The sequence below is a fragment of the Sciurus carolinensis genome, chromosome 9, assembly GCF_902686445.1.
Source record: "Sciurus carolinensis chromosome 9, mSciCar1.2, whole genome shotgun sequence".
Classification (NCBI taxonomy): domain Eukaryota; kingdom Metazoa; phylum Chordata; class Mammalia; order Rodentia; family Sciuridae; genus Sciurus; species Sciurus carolinensis.
Genome location: NC_062221.1, coordinates 45,212,194 through 45,227,212, shown reverse-complemented (window position 1 = coordinate 45,227,212; position 15,019 = coordinate 45,212,194). Strand labels below are relative to the sequence as shown.

The 15,019-nt window shown below is 36.8% G+C and overlaps 1 protein-coding gene across 2 annotated transcripts in view; it reads right to left on the bottom strand.

The window, feature by feature from the left end:
- Positions 1–15,019, bottom strand: part of Naaladl2 (N-acetylated alpha-linked acidic dipeptidase like 2) — a 1,279,203-nt gene that overhangs the window by 1,189,733 nt on the left and 74,451 nt on the right. The gene's annotated exons all lie outside the window — the stretch shown is intronic.

Below are 15,019 nucleotides of genomic sequence, written 5' to 3'. Positions count from 1 at the left end.
TCAGAAAAAGCAAAGCTCACAGAAAGAAAGATATATTGACAATATGAAATATCTTTCATCCCATATTTATAATGGATTTTGGAATTCCTAAGGATGATCTGGGGCTCCAGTTGTTGTGATACACACACACACACACACACACACACACACACAATACACATATGCACCTTAAAGAATATTTGAAAGATTCTAATTACATAATTACAAAACTAACTATAATAAAAATATTGATATTAAACTAAATAAAATAATGGCATGGGTATAGTATTACAGAATAATAAGTAAATAAAATGTACACTTAAAATGAATAATCCAAAAACACAGTGTATAAAGCATCTGTGTGTCATTGGAATTCAAATTTCTTTTGTGGCACTGGACATTTATGTTCAGAAGTTAGAGATTTCCATTTCAATAAAGGTAAAGCAACAGACACCAGACTTATATTCCCACCTGTTAAGGTTAGGTTATGAGATGTCCCATAAAAGCTCATTATTAGATTATGAGAGCTATAACACAGTGGATTAATCCATTTGTTGGATTAATAATCATAAAGGACTACCGTATTAGGAAATAACTAGACAGGCAGGGTGTGGCTAAAGTAAGTGGGATACTGGGGACATGACTTTGGGGTTTTTATTTTGTCTCTGGCTCCTCACTTCCTCTCTCTGATTCTAGGCTGTCATGAACTGAGCAGTTTTCCTCTGCCATGTCCTTCCTCCATGATGTTCTGACTCAACTCAAGTCCAGAGTAATATAGCCAGTAAACCACGACCTGAACTTATGAAACCAAAAAAAAAAAAAAAAAAAAAAAAAAAAAACATTTCCTTTTGTTGTTCTTGCTAGGTTTTCTTGGTCACACTGACACAAAACTAAAACAAAAATTGGTGGGATCATTGCTGTGAGAAACCTGACCATGCAGTCCAGAAGTCTTTGTAATGAACTTGGGAAAGCTTAGAGATGCAAGATGGAGAAGTATTAGAATGTTATAAACAGAACTTAAGAGGCAATTATGGTGGGTACTGAGAACACCAGAATGCTGAAAGAAATGCAAACAGTAAAATCAGTGTTCAAGAGGGTCCAAGGGAACAAGGATTGTATTGAACTAGAAGACATTCATGCTACATCCTTGCAAAGAACTTGCCCACATTTTGCTCATATCCTCAGACTTTGTGTGATGTCAAATTAAAAGGTGATGGACTTATTAATCTAATGGGGGAAATTTCAAGGTGGCACAGCATTTAGGTAGTGGCAGTGGCACTGTTTGCAGTTTTTAGGCAGGCTTACTGTAGAATTAGGAGCACAAAATAGAGAAGAAATATTTTTAAAACTTGCTGTGTGCACAGAGAAGAAGCACATGTTAAATAAGAAGCCAAGGAAAGTAAGGTTGTTGAAGAGATTACCTCCACTACAGAGAAGCTAAATACTTTGCATAGAGACAATAGGAAAGGTATCTTTAGGCATTTCTGAAATCAGCAAAACCACACCTATGACAAACTCAAGGGTTTAAAAGTGAAAACTCCTTTGAAAGGAAACCCTGCAGTTACCCCTGCTCACACAGGGGAACATAAAAAGTTGTTTTCTCACAATTTATTTCACCATGATCAAACCACCCAGGCACTCAGAGGTCACTACACCCCTGGTTCAAGAAGGCAAGGCTACTGCTTGAACTGACAAAAGTCCTTGGTGTCTATGATGTGCTGTTGGTTCTACAGAAATGCAGGATGCTGGAGTTAAGGGATCACTGAGATTCAAAAGAAGGTCTGGAAGCCAGGCAGAGTGTAGCAGAATAATAAATCCTGAGGGCAACTCTTGAAAGGGAGACATATGTAGCTGTGAGAATGAAGCTGAAGCTACAATACAGACTTCAGGGATTAAAAGAAGCCAGTAACGTGGAATGTCTTCCAAGGAAAGTTGCTGGCTGTAGACAAAGCCAGCCTAAGAGACCCATGTGGGCTGAAATTGGCAAGGCCATAGTGATGGGCATCCCCACATGCCCAAGCCCTTTGGAGATCACATCTCCATCTCAAAGCCATGTGCTTCAGATACAGAACATGGAGCCTACTTTATCCTATCCTTTTTTTCTATGCTCTCCTTTGGAATGAGAATGTTTACTCTGTGCATTATATATTGGATCTATAAACTTGCTTTTTCAAGTATTTTTCAAGTAATGGGAAAAAATCACATATTTCAATAGCAGCCTTAGGAAGTCATAAAGAAAACCTAATTGTTAATTTTATAGTTTTGAACAACATATTCTAAAGGGATATAATGCCTAAGCCACCTCAGAATATAATCTGAACATGCCATTATGATGGCATTTAAAATTGATGAGGAAGGATGGGCTATTCATTAAGTAATACTATCATCAAACATAAAACAAGTTAAACTTTTATCTTATATCATGCACAATAATAAATTCCTTATAGAGTAAATCATTAAACATCAAAAACGTAACACAAGAAAATTTTAAATAATGGCATTTAACTTTGTGTAAGAAAAGAATTTGTAAGCATTCCTCCATAGCCAGAAACCAGAAAAAAGAAAAAGATGAATAGATATTGAGGGGAAATATAAATAAAATTATAATTGACAAATCAGAAAAAAATTAAAACAGGTATTATGAATGATTAGTTTCCTTAATAATACAAATGCTTATTAAATAGAAATAAGAAAACAGAGGAACATGAGAATAGAAAAAATGACCAAGAGATAAGAACAAGATATTCAAAGAAGAGAATGCAAAGTCTACTGAATATTTGAAAATACATTCAACATTATTAATAAGTAAATTAAAGCAAAGATCCTATTGATTAAAGAATATCCTTATAAGAATGTGATAAAGGTACACTTTCAAATAATGATAGAAATATAAACACATTTTTCTAGCATATTTTATGATAATCATTAAATGTCTACATTTCCATCATTTTTATTTACAAATTTTATTCAACAACCTAATAAATATTTAATACTGTATTTATTTCAGAAATGTTTATATGATGAAAAACTATTCTAAATGTTCATCAATATCAGAAGCTACAGACGCATTAGGAAGCCATTGAAAATTAAGATGTAAACCAATACTTATTGACATAGGTATATGTCCATGGCAAGTTGCTGGATGAAATAAGACTGAATTTTCAGTGTAAATTCATTTTTTTTAATCAACCTTCCAACTTCTCTCTCTCTCTCTCTCTCTCTCTCTCTCTCCCCCTCTTTCTCTCTCTCTCTCTCTCTCTATTACAAATACACAAACACACAGAATCTGGAAATTATACACTAAAAGATCAGGTGCAAGTTATCCTTGAGTAACAAAATTAAGGGAAAGCTTTGTTTTCTTATGTTTCTCTACATTAAATTATTTATATGTGAAAAAGTTTTAAAGACTGCTTACAGTATGATTTCAAATTGGGTAAGAAAGTAAAAAATCAGTTACAGTTGTTTGTCATAATTAATGTTTACTTCAGATACAGAGTGATTTTTTTAAGCATCAGAATAAAATACTAAGAAAATTCATTGGGGAAAATTCATTGGGGATACTACTTAAGAACCTGTTAAACAATGTCCTTCCATTATCCTTATTCCAAATGTCTTATATTAGGATGTCCTTATATCTCCAATAAAAGATAGCATAGACTTAAACCTTCTTTATTTGAAAGTTATTTTTCTGCTATATTTTAGGACAATAAAGTGAAACAGTGGCTTGTGTCTTATTTGAGAAAGACAGATAACCTTGAATCTTAAACCTTCTCTGGCATTTTCTTGATCTTCACTAACCATGACCAAGGTTGAATGGTCTCATCTGCAAATTACTAAAAATAATCAGCTCTGAGAAGTGACCTTGGATGAAGCAATGTTAAATTGGCCAGGAAATTTTTTTGAGGCATCACTATTATTAACTTGCAATTTTTTCATTTCACTTTGCCACTGATGCTTGGCAGGTTATAATTTTTCATTTTCGCACTTGGATGAAACCCAGTGAAGTAGAGATTATGGAGATAGTGGTGGAGAATTTTTACGAAAGGATTTCCCCCCTCACTTCATAATGTTAAGATACAAAATGGATCTCTATTTGAGTCAACTTATGAGCTGAAGATACATAACCAGACTCTTAAGATAACAGTAATGACCAACACCATATTTTAAGTTTTTTTAAAGTGCTGCCTTCTGTATACAGAGTTGATGTTATGATCAATTTATGAACTTGGAAACATTTCCATTACTAGAGATGGTTTGGGGATTCTCCTTTTGATAACTTCCTGCCTTCAACCAATAGTTTGCTACATTAAAGCAAATGTCTCTGAAAACATAAAACACTACACTATCTAGATGTGCCCAGCGATATAGACTGGAAAAAACTCACACTACAATTAATGAATGAAGAGCTAGTCTGTTACGGATTGGAAGTGAGGTATACCTCAAAAGCTCATATGTGAAACAATGCAAGTACATTCAGAGGTGAAATGATTGGGTTATGAGAGTCTTAACCCAATCAGTGAATTAATCCCTTGATAGAGATTAACTCAGTGGTAACTGAAGTTGAGTAGAGGGAGGCTGTAAGATGTGTGTCACTGGGGGAATGCTGTTGGGGTATATAGGTGGTGAGCTGAGTTCAGTCCCTCTCAGCTTTCAGATCATCATGTGCACCACTTCCCTCTGCAACACTCTTTTACCATAATGTTCTGGCTCACCTCAAGCCCCAAGGAATGGAGCCAGTTGCCTATGAACTGAGCCCTCTGAAACTGTGAGCCCCCAAATAAACTTTTTTTCTCTTCTAAAATTGTGCTTGTCTGGTCTTTTATTCACAGTAGTGAAAAAGCAAATTACAACATTAGGTAGTTGGCTACTGTTTTCAGTGCATTATGCGTGCCTCCTCCTTCACCTCTGTAAGACTAGTTTCAGTGCCATTAGTTGAGTGTAGTGATGTCCACATACACTCTTATTCTTTCAGACACTCCTTTCAGGATGCTACTAACTGACAAGCTTATAATAGGCATTGAATAAGTATAAATTTTCATTCCTTATGTAACAGCATAGAAAAGTCATACAAGTCATATTATAATGGAGGGTATAGTAAATTGGGAATGGAATACCAGTTGTGAGTAGTTCAGCAATGACTCCCTGAAACAAAAAACAATATTTAAATAGTAGTTAGGATTGAGACCTAGAGACCAGTCTCCTCTATTTTGAAGAAACTAAGAAATGTACACTTTATTCTCCGATTTCCTTATCCTAATTATATCAATAGCATCCAACTGCATGTAGGATAATGTCAGGTTTGAAAACCAAATCAGGGAAAACTACTCGCTAGAAAAGCATGTTAAGTATCTACAGTGCATCATCCACACATTCCTTAAAAGAAAAATTAAATTACTATTCTACCCCTGAAACTTTTGCATTTGGGAACTTGGATCAAATTGTAGAATAAAATAGTTCTCCTAAAGAAAATTGAGCCATATATTATCTCAACGTAGAATGTTATGATCATCTCACAACAAAATTGATACAAATGGAACTTTTAATGAACTTATATTTATCTAAGTACTGCCAAAACTACTAAACTGACAGGACAGCTGCATAGTAAAAAACTTTCTTTGAGTGACATTATACTAGAATTAATATCTTCTCTATTAATCTGTGTTTTCAAAAGGAATCATTGCAAAAAAGGTTCATTATATTCTAAGAAAATAAAAATTCTATATTTTTACAAAATTAATAAATTTTTAATGTAAGTCTATTTTATCATTCTTGAATTAGAAGACACAATTATTTTTTATTCATATCAGGCCCGTACTGTGTGTCTCTGATACATAATACTTAGAAAATATGTTACTGAAAAATTAGATTTATTAGTCTCCCTTATTAACAGGTTCTCTTTTCTTTTTCTGTTATTATTTCTGTTATTTAGCTTTTCACTTTTTACAGACTACATTTTCATTGTACACAAATGGGGTACATCATTTCGTTTCCATGGTTGCACACAATGTAGATTCATACCATTCATGTAATCATATATGTCACAGGGTAATGATGTCTGTCTCATTCCACCATTTTTCATACCACCCTCCCTCTCATTTCCCTCTACATATGCTAAAGCTCCCCCATTATTATCTCATTCGCCACCCCCCATTCCCAATTATATATCATTTTCCACTTATCGGGAAAAATATTTGGCCTTTGGATTTTTGGGATTAGTTCAATTAGCGTGATATTCTCCAATTCCATCCACTTATTTGCAAATGCAGTAATATTATTCTTTATGGCTGAATAATATTCCATTGTGTATATATACCACGGTTTCTTCATCCATTCATCTGTTGAAGGGCATCTAGGTTGGTTCTAACTAGCTATTGTGAACTGAGCTCCTATAAACATTGATGTGGTTGTGTTACTGTAGTTTGCTGATTTTAGGTCCTTTGGGTATAAACTGAGGAGAGGTATAACTGGGTCAAGAGGTGGGTCCATTCCAAGTTTTCTGAGGATTCTCCACACTGCTTTCCAGAGTGGCTGCACCAATTTGCAATTCCACTAGCAATGTAAAAGTGTGCCTTTTCCCCCACATCCAGGCCAACACCTATTATTGTTTGTATTCTTTTTTTTTTTTTAATTGTATACAAATGGGATACATGTTGTTTCTCCATTTGTACATACAGTCAAGGCATACCATTTGTGTAATCATGCGTTCACATAGGGCAATGATGTTTATTTTTTTCCCTTCCCCCCACCCCTCCCACCCCTCTTTTCCCTCTATACAGTCCTTCATTCCTTCATTCTTACCGCTCTCCTTATCCCTAACCCTAAACCTAACCCTAAACCTAATGCTAACCCCTCCCACCCCCCATTATATGTCCTCATCCACTTATCAGCGAGATCATTCATCCTTTAGTTTTTTGAGATTGGCTTATCTCACTTAGCATGATATTCTCCAATTTCATCCATTTGCCTGCAAATGCCATAATTTTATCATTCTTCATTGCGGAGTAATATTCCATTGTATATATATGCCACAGTTTCTTTATCCATTCATCAACTGAAGGGCATCTAGGTTGGTTCCACAATCTGGCTATGGTGAATTGAGCAGCAATGAACATTGATGTGGCTGTATCTCTGTAGTATGCTGATTTTAAGTCCTTTGGGTATAGGCCAAGGAGTGGGATAGCTGGGTCAAATGGTGTTTCCATTCCAAGCTTTCTGAGGAATCTCCACACTGCTTTCCAGAGTGGCTGCACTAATTTGCCACCCCACCAGCAATGTATGAGTGTTCCTTTTTCACCACATCCTCGCCAACACCTATTGTTGCTTGTGTTCTTTATAATTGCCATTCTAATTGGGGTGAGATGAAATCTTAGGGTAGTTTTGATTTGCATTTCCCTTATTACTAGGGATGTTGAACATTTTTTCATATATCTGTTGATTACTTGTACATCTTCTTCTGTGAAGTGTCTGTTCATTTCCTTAGCCCATTTGTTGATTGGATTATTTGTATTCTTCATGTAGAGTTTTTTGAGTTCTTTATAGATTCTGGAAATTAGCGCTCTATCTGAGGTATGGTTGGCAAAAATATTCTCCCACTCTGTAGGCTCTCTCTTCACATTTCTGATAGTTTCTTTGCTGAAAGAAAGCTTTTTAGTTTGAATCTATCCCAGTTATTGATTCTTGCTTTTATTTCTTGTGCTATGGGAGTCCTGTTAAGGAAGTCTGATCCTAAGCCAACAAGTTGAAGATTTGGCCCTACTTTTTCTTCTATAAGATGCAGGGTCTCTGGTCTGGTTCCAAGATCCTTGATCCATTTTGAGTTGAGTTTTGTGTAGGGTGAGAGATAGGGGTTTAATTTCATTCTGTTGCATATGGTTTTCCAGTTTTCCCAGCCAAATTGTTGCAGAGGCTATCTTTTCTCCATTGCATATTTTTGGACCCTTTGTCTAGTATGAGAAAATTGTATTTATTTGGGTTTCTGTCCATGTCCTCTATTCTGTACCATTGATGTACCTGGTATTGCAATACTCCCTGCTTCGCTCTTGCTACAGAGGATTGCTTTAGCTATTCTAGGTTTTTTATTCTTCCAGATGAATTTCATAATTGCTTGCTTTATTTCTGCAAGGTACATCATTGGGATTTTAATTGGAATTGCATTGAATCTGTATAGAACTTTAGGTAGTATAGCCATTTTGACAATATTAATTCTGCCTATCCAGGAACATGGGAGATCTTTCCATCTTCTAAGGTTTTCTTGAATTTCTTTCTGTAGTGTTCTGTAGTTCTCATTGTAGAAGTCTTTCACCTCTTTTGTGAGATTGATTCCCAAGTATTTTATTTTTTTCGAGGCTATTGTGAATGGGGTAGTTTTCCTAATTTCTCTTTCTGAAGATTCATCACTTATGTATAAAAATGCATTGGATTTATGAGCATTGATCTTGTAACCTGCTACTTTACTGAATTCACTTATGAGTTCTAAAAGTTTTCTGGTGGAATTTCCAGGTTCCTCTAAATATATAATCATGTCATCAGCGAACAGGGATAGTTTGAGTTCTTCTTTTCCTATTCGTATCCCTTTAATTTCTTTGGTTTGTCTGATTGCTCTGGCTAGAGTCTCAAGGACGATGTTGAATAGAAGTGGTGAAAGAGGGCATCCCTGCCTTGTTCCAGTTTTTAGGGGGAACGCTTTCAGTTTTTCACCATTTAGAATGATATTAGCCATGGGCTTAGCGTAGATGGACTTTATAATGTTAAGGAATGTTCCCACTACCCCAATTTTTTCTAGTGTTTTGAGCATGAAGGGATGCTGTTTTTATCGAATGCTTTTTCTGCATCTATGAAATAATCATGTGATTCTTAACTTTAAGTCTGTTGATATGGTGAATGACATTTATTGATTTCCGAATGTTGAACCAACCTTGCATCCCTGGGATAAAACCCACTTGATCGTGGTGCACTATCTTTTTAATATATATTTGCATGCGATTTGCTAAAATTTTGTTGAGAATTTTTGCGTCGATGTTCATTAAGGATATTGGTCTGAAATTTTCTTTCCTCGATGTGTCTCTGTCTGGTTTACGTATCAGGGTGATATTGGCTTCATAGAACGAGTTTGGGAGGGTTCCCTCCTCTTCTATTTCATGGAATACTTTGAGGAGTATTGGAATGAGGTTTTCTTTAAAGGTTTTGTAGAACTCGGCTGAGAACCCATCTGGTCCTGGACTTTTCTTTGTTGGTAGGCTTTTGATGACCTCTTCTATTTCATTGCTTGAAATTGGTTTATTTAAGTTGTGTATGTCCTCCTCGTTCAGTTTAGGTAATTCATATGTCTCTAGAAATTTGTTGATGTCTTCAAGGTTTTCTGTTTTGTTGGAGTATAGATTTTTCAAAATAGCTTCTAATTATGTTTTGTATTTCAGTCGTGTCTGTTGTGATGTTTCCTTGTTCATTCCGAATTTTAGTAATTTGAGTATTCTCCCTCTTTCTCTTTGTTAGTGTGGCTAAGGGTTTATCAATTTTATTTATTTTTTCAAAGAACCAACTATTTATTTTCTTAATTTTTCCAATTGTTTCTTTTGTTTCGATTTCGTTGATTTCGGCTCTGATTTTAACTATTTCCTGTCTTCTACTACTTTTGGTATTGGTCTGCTCTTCTTTTTCTAGCGCTTTGAGCTGTAGTGTTAAGTCGTTTATTTGTTGATTTCTACTTCTTTTTTTGAATGCACCCCATGAAATAAATCTTCCTCTAAGTACTGCTTTCATAGTGTCCCAGAGATTTTGATATGTTTCTTTGTTCTCGTTTACTTCTAAGAATTTTTTTATTTCCCTCCTGATGTCTTCTGTTATCCATTCATCATATGATAGTGTATTATTTAATCTCCAGGTATTGGAGAAGTTTCTGTTTTTTATTCTGTCATTTATTTCTAATTTCAATCCATTATGATCTGATAGAGTACAAGGTAGTATCTCTATCTTCTTGTATTTGCTAACAGTAGCTTTGTGGCATAAAATATGGTCTATTTTAGAGAAGGATCCATGTGCTGCTGAGAAGAAAGTGTATTCGTTCTTTGTTGGATGGTATATTCTATATATGTATGTTAAGTCTAAATTATTGATTGTGTTATTGAGATCTATGGTTTCTTTATTCAATTTTTGTTTGGATGATCTATCCAGTGGTGAGAGAGGTGTGTTAAAATCGCCTAGTATTATTGTGTTGGGGTCTATTTAATTTCTGGAATTGAGAAGGATTTGTTTGACGTACATGGATGAGCCAATGTTCGGGGCATAGATATTTATGATTGTTAAGTCTTGCTGATTTATGCTTCCCTTAAGCAGCATGTAATGTCCTTCTTTATCCCTTTTGACTAGTTTTGGTTTGAAGTCCACATTATCTGAGATGAGGATGGATACTCCAGCTTTTTTGCTGTGTCCGTGTGCATGGTATGTTTTTCCCCATCATTTCACCTTTAGTCTATGGGTGTCTCTTTCTATGAGATGAGTCTCTTGCAGGCAGCATATTGTTGGATTTTTCCTTTTAATCCAATCTGCCAGTCTGTGTCTTTTGATTGATGAATTCAGGCCATTAACATTCAGGGTTATTATTGTGATATGATTTGTATTCCCAGTCAATTGACTCATATTTGTTTTTGACATGATTTGGTTTCTCCTTTATTTGGCTATTCCTTTAGGCTAGCGCCTCCTGTTGCTGATTTGCATCGTTGTTTTTCATCTCTTCCTCATGGAATATTTTGCTGAGAATGTTCTGTAATGCTGGCTTTCTTTTTGTAAATTCCTTTAGCTTTTGTTTATCATGGAAGGATCTTATTTCATCGTCAAATTTGAAGGTAAGTTTTGCTGGGTATAAGATTCTTGGTTGGCATCTGTTTTCATTCAGGGCTTGGTATATGTTGTTCCAGGCCCTTCTAGCTTTTAGGGTCTGGATTGAAAAATCTGCTGATATTCTTATTGATTTCCCTCTGAATGTAATTTGATTCTTTTCTCTCGCGGCCTTTAAAATTCTGTCTTTATTTTGTATGTTAGGTATTTTCATAATAATGTGCCTTGGTGTGGGTCTATTGTAATTTTGTATGTTTGGAGTTCTATAAGCCTCTTGTACTTGGTTTTCCATTTCATTCTTCAGATTTGGGAAATTTTCTGTTATTATTTCATTGAATAGATTGTTCATTCCTTTGGTTTGTTTCTCTAAGCCTTCCTCAATCCCAATAATTCTTAAATTTGGCCTTTTCATGATATCCCATAATTCTTGTAGATTCTGTTCATGATTTCTTACCATCTTTTCTGTTTGGCCAACTTTGCTTTCAAGATTAAATAATTTGTCTTCAATGTCTGAGGTTCTGTCTTCCAGGTGTTCTATCCTATTGGTTATGCTTTCTATGGAGTTTTTAACTTGGTTTATTGTTTCCTTCATTTAAAGTATTTCAGTTTGTTTTTTTTCAGTATCTCTAACTCTTTATTGAAATGATCTCTTGTTTCCCATATTTGGTCTTTTAACTGTTGATTGGTGCGATCATTTAATGCCTGCATTTGCTCTTTCATCTCCTCCTTCAATGCCTGCATTTGCTCTTTCATCTCCTCATTAGCTTCCCTGATCATTTTAATTACGTACATTCTGAACTCCCTTTCTGACATTTCTTCTGCTGTGCTGTCATTGAGTTTTATTGATGTAGTATCTAGGTTTGTTTGGGACATTTTCTTCCCTTGTTTTCTCATATTGGTCAGTTGTCAGTGGGACCCTGAGATATTGCAGTTTTCCGCTATTGGCTTATAGTGTCCCGGTAGATTTCCAGTGTATCACCTCCCAGCCTTCAGTAGCCTGATGTCTTGGAGGAATCTGATAAAGCAGCGCATCCGAAGAAAACTGCCTCTAGCCCCCTACTGGTTCCACGGTTTGGAACTGGTTCTGTGCGGAAATGCTCTCACTGTGGGCCTGCACCGTGCAGCTGGCCGTGTGGGAGGAGCCCACTGCCGGAGTGTGGAAGGCTACCTTGGGAAGACTCTAGCTGCCCTGCCCGGCTCCGATAACCCACCTCTATCTGGGCCTGCCACCCGGGCCGAGCTTTACCCAGTGGGCAGACTCACCCGTGGCTCTATTTCAGTCCGAGTCTCTCAATGCCTCCCCTTCTTAACTCCTGGGTTCTGGAGCGACTGGGGGTGCAGTCTCCCTCTAGGCCGCCATCTTGGATCGCCCCGAGAAGAGAGCCTGCAGCCGGAGTGCGCAGAGCCACCTGAAGAGGTCTCTGGCTGCCCTGCCCTGATCCCAGAGGCTGCTTGCGGATCGAAGCTCTCCGTTGGTTCGGGGGCTTGTGGCTGGTTCTATGTAGAAAGACACTCACTGGGCGGTCTGCTCCGAGAAGCTAGCCTTGAACGGCACCTCCCACCGCAGGGGTCCAGGCTACTTGGGGAAGTCTCTGGCTGCCCTATCCTGGTCCCTGAATCTGCTTGTGTGCAGGAGTACGCTGCGCTGCACTGGCTCCGGGACTCGGAGCTTGTTCTGGTCAGAAAGGCTCTCACTAGCGGACCAGTTTCGTTCGGAGAACCTGGAGAAGCTGCCTGTGTGGGCGGGGCCCACCGCCGGAGTGCGCAGGGCTGCCTGTTGATGACTCTAGCTGCCCTGCCCGGCTCCGATAAGCCACCTCTATCTGGGCCTGCCACCCGGGCCGAGCTTTACCCAGTGGGCAGACTCACCCGTGGCTCTATTTCAGTCCGAGTCTCTCAATGCCTCCTCTTCTTAACTCCTGGGTTCTGGAGCGACTGGGGGTGCAGTCTCCCTCTAGGCCGCCATCTTGGATCCTGTTTGTATTCTTGATAATAGCCATGCTAATTGGAGTAAGATGAAATCTTAGAGTTGTTTTAATTTGCATTTCTCTAATGATTAGAGATGTTAAACACTTTTTCATATATTTATTAATTGCCTGTGTCTTCTTCTGTAAAGTGTCTGTCCAGTTCCTTGGTCCATTTATTGATTGGGTTCTTTGTATTTCTGGTGTAAAGTTTTGTAAGTTCTTTATAAATTTTTTAGATAAGTGCTCTATCTGAAGTGCATATGGAAAAGATTTTTCCCACTCTGTAGGCTCTCTCTTCACATTCTTGATTGTATCCTTTGCTGATGAAAAGCTTTTTAGTTTGAGTCCATCCCATTTATTGATTCATGCTTTGACTTTTTGTGCTTTGGCAATCTTGTTGAGGAAGTCTGATCCTAAGCCAACATGAAGAAGATTCAGGCCTACTTTGTCTTCTATTAGGTGCAGGGTCTCTGGTATAATTCCTATGTCTTTGATCCATTTTGAGTTGAGTTATGTGCAGGGTGAGAGAGAGAGGATTAATTTCATTTTATTGCATATGAATTTCCAGTTTTGCCAGCACCACTTGTTGAACAGGCTATCTTTTCTCCATTGTATGTTTTTGGCTCCTTTGTCTAGTATGAGGTGCCTATATTTGTGTGGTTTTGTCTCTGTGTCTTCTATTCTGTACCATTGGTCTGCCTGTCTATTTTGGTGCTAATACCATGTTGTTTTTGTTACTATTGCTCTGTAGTATAGTTCAATGTCTGGTATTGTGATACCTCCTGTTTCACTTTTTCTATTCAGGATTGTTTTGGTTATTCCAGTTCTCTTGTTCTTCCAGATGAAGTTCATGATTGTTTTCTCTATTTCTATGAGGAATGTCATTGGGATTTTAATTGTAATTGTGTTGAATCTGTATAGTGCCTTTGATAGAATGGCCATTTTGACAATGTTATTTCTGCCTATCCAACAACATGGGAGATCTTTCCATCTTCGAAGGTTTTCTTCAATTTCTTTCTTTAATGTTATGTAGTTTTCATTGTAGAATTTTTCACCTCTTTTGTTAGATTAATTCCCAAGTATTTTAGTTTTTTTGAGGTTACTGTGAATGGAGTGGTTTTCCTAATTTCTCATTCAGAGGATTGATCACTTATGAATAGAAATGCATTAGATTTACACATATTGATTTTATATCCTGCTTCTTTGCTGACTTCATTTATTAGTTCTAGAAGTTTTCTAGTGGAGTTTTTTGGATTTTCTAAATGTAGGATCATGTCTTCAGCAAATAGTGCCAGCATTAATTCTTCTTTTCCTATTTGTATCCCTTTAATTTCTTTGGTCTGTCTAATTGCTCTGGCAAGTGTTTCAAGGACGATGTTGAATAGAAGTGGTGAAAGAGGGCATCCCTGTCTTGTTCCAGTTTTTAGAGGGAATGCTTTCAGTTTTTCTCCATTAAGAATGATGTTGACTGTGGGCTTAGCATAGATAGCCTTTACAATGTTAAGATATGTTCCCACTATTCCTATTTTTTCTATTGTTTTAAGTATGAAGAGATGATCTTTGTCAGCATGAATTGAAATAGTCATGTGAGTTTATTGATGAGAATTACATTTATTGATTCCCGGATGTTGAACCAACCTTGCATCCCTGGGATAAACCCCACTTGATCATGGTGCACTATCTTTTTAATATATTTTTGTATGCAATTTGCCAGTAATTTGTTAAGGATTTTTGTGTCTGTGTTCATCAGGGACATTGGTCCAAAGTTTTCTTTCCTTGATGTGTCTTTTTCTGGTTTTGGTATCAGAGTGATACTAGCCTCATAGAATGAATTTGGAAGGGTTCCCTCCTTTTCTATTTCCTGGAATACTTTGAGGAGTATTGGTATTAGTTCTTCTTTAAAAGTCTTGTAGAATTTGGCTGAGAATCCATTGGTCCTGGGCTTTGCTTGGTTGGTAGGCTTTGATGGCTTCTTCTATTTCAGTGCTTGACATTGATCTGTTTAGTTTGTGTATGTCTTCCTGATTCACTTTGGGAGGGTCATATATCTCTAAAAATTTGTCAATGTCTTCGATATTTTCTATTTTGTTGTAGTATAGATTTTCAAAGTAGCTTCTAATTATGTTATGTATTTCAATGGTGTCTGTCATGATCTTTCCTTTTTCATCACAAATTCTAGTAATTTGAGTTTTCTCTCTCCTCTTTGTTAGTGTGGTTAGAGGTTTATCAATTTTGTTTAC